The sequence below is a fragment of the Schistocerca americana genome, unplaced genomic scaffold (genome assembly GCF_021461395.2).
Source record: "Schistocerca americana isolate TAMUIC-IGC-003095 unplaced genomic scaffold, iqSchAmer2.1 HiC_scaffold_215, whole genome shotgun sequence".
NCBI classification, from domain to species: domain Eukaryota; kingdom Metazoa; phylum Arthropoda; class Insecta; order Orthoptera; family Acrididae; genus Schistocerca; species Schistocerca americana.
In genome coordinates this window covers 182,501-185,000 of record NW_025725923.1, presented here as the reverse complement: position 1 = coordinate 185,000, position 2,500 = coordinate 182,501, and the positions used below count along the sequence as shown (strand labels likewise).

General features: G+C 63.2%; 1 pseudogene; it reads right to left on the bottom strand.

The window, feature by feature from the left end:
• The window catches only part of LOC124574434, a 7,959-nt pseudogene that overhangs the window by 3,832 nt on the left and 1,627 nt on the right, over positions 1-2,500 (bottom strand).

Genomic DNA, 2,500 nt, shown 5'->3' with positions numbered 1-2,500 from the left:
GAAGCCCGCGGTGGAGATGGGCTTCTTGGTGAAGAGGTCCGCCCAGAAGTCCAGCAGACCAGGGATGGCAGGTGGCGGCTGGAGCAGGGTGCCATCCAAGAGGCCGCGCACGCAACGCGCACGCGACCGTCGGAAGGCATCCTGCGTTCTCGCGTACTCCCAGCGGCGCCGCTTGCGCTTCTGCGTCGGCGGCGCGGCAGGCGGCCGCTTCGATGGTTGGCGCGGCCGCTGTGTCCTGGTGATCGATCTCTCCCCTCTGGACCCGACCGACGCAAGGGCATCCGGGAGCATGCCCAGGATGACATCGGGCGGCGTGCCCCGCCCCAGACCGATGACACGGTCCAGGGCAGAGAAACGCTGGGCGGAAGCGGGTAGCCCCGCCAGATGCTCCCAGATGGCGGCGTCAGTCGGCCCCTCCGGCGGCGGCCCGGTGGTGTCGGCCGCGAAGTCCTCGGCTGCGTCGACGGGCGGCGCAGCGGCCTCGCCCGCGTCAGGCAGCGGGCTCGCCGCTCCCCGGCGGGACGCCGGCTCTTCCCCCCGACCGATCTCAAGCGCCTCCATGAATTGGCGGACAAGCTGCTTGTGGGCAGCTTGCCGCCGTCGGCACTTGATTGCCTCAAGCGTTCGGTCGGGGAACATCCTGATGAGCTCTTGATTTACAAAGAAGAACCGGGCGTCCCTCTCGAGGAACAGTTCGGCCTCTGCCTTGGCGAGCGACAGGACTTCTTCCTCCGTCCACCTCGCGCGATGCCTCTCCGTGACGATCTCCGCGTTGGCGGCCGCAAGGTGTTGGCGGCGGCGATGGACCCCGAGACCGTTTTTGGTGGTGAAGCTGCGGTGGCACTCACTACAGGCGTATACAGCTGCAAAAGTTACAAGATTTTCGGCACGGCCGGTTGGCCGGCTAGGTGCTGGGGGAGTTGGGGTGGCACCTTCAGCGGAAGGGCCACCACTTGTTCTCTGGTTACTGCCCCCAACTGAAAAAGGGATAGTGCGAGGGGGGGCTGGTAACCCCCCCAAGCCCCTGGTGCGGTCTTCCACTCTGCTAAAATCAGCGGGCCCACGAGAAGGGGAGAAGACCGCAGGAGAGGAGAGGCTAAGAGGGCTAGGCCCATGTATTGCGCATCACTCTCCCTGTAACTATAACCCAAGGAAGGCACCTCGCAGCAGCAGCACGACTACATCAAGACCGCACTTCGAAAAGCCAAGTCCGGATGCAGCCACACCGCCGCCACTTGGCCACCTTAAGAGAGTCATAGTTACTCCCGCCGTTTACCCGCGCTTGCTTGAATTTCTTCACGTTGACATTCAGAGCACTGGGCAGAAATCACATTGCGTCAACACCCGCTAGGGCCATCGCAATGCTTTGTTTTAATTAGACAGTCGGATTCCCCCAGTCCGTGCCAGTTCTGAGTTGATCGTTGAATGGCGGCCGAAGAGAATCCGCGCACCCGCGCGCCCCCGGAGGAGCACGCTAAGGCGGACGCGGCCTCGCAGCAAGGAAGATCCGTGGGAGGCCAAGGCACGGGACCGAGCTCGGATCCTGCACGCAGGTTGAAGCACCGGGGCGCGAACGCCGCGCAGGCGCGCGCATCCTGCACCGCCGGCCAGCACGAGGCCAACCAACGGCGAGAGCAGACCACGCCCGCGCTAAACGCCCGCACTTACCGGCACCCCTACGGCACTCACCTCGCCCAGGCCCGGCACGTTAGCGCTGACCCACTTCCCGACCAAGCCCGACACGCCCCGATCCTCAGAGCCAATCCTTATCCCGAAGTTACGGATCCAATTTGCCGACTTCCCTTACCTACATTATTCTATCGACTAGAGGCTCTTCACCTTGGAGACCTGCTGCGGATATGGGTACGAACCGGCGCGACACCTCCACGTGGCCCTCTCCCGGATTTTCAAGGTCCGAGGGGAAGATCGGGACACCGCCGCAACTGCGGTGCTCTTCGCGTTCCAAACCCTATCTCCCTGCTAGAGGATTCCAGGGAACTCGAACGCTCATGCAGAAAAGAAAACTCTTCCCCGATCTCCCGACGGCGTCTCCGGGTCCTTTTGGGTTACCCCGACGAGCATCTCTAAAAGAGGGGCCCGACTTGTATCGGTTCCGCTGCCGGGTTCCGGAATAGGAACCGGATTCCCTTTCGCCCAACGGGGGCCAGCACAAAGTGCATCATGCTATGACGGCCCCCATCAACATCGGATTTCTCCTAGGGCTTAGGATCGACTGACTCGTGTGCAACGGCTGTTCACACGAAACCCTTCTCCGCGTCAGCCCTCCAGGGCCTCGCTGGAGTATTTGCTACTACCACCAAGATCTGCACCGACGGCGGCTCCAGGCAGGCTCACGCCCAGACCCTTCTGCGCCCACCGCCGCGACCCTCCTACTCGTCAGGGCTTCGCGGCCGGCCGCAAGGACCGGCCATGACTGCCAGACTGACGGCCGAGTATAGGCACGACGCTTCAGCGCCATCCATTTTCAGGGCTAGTTGCT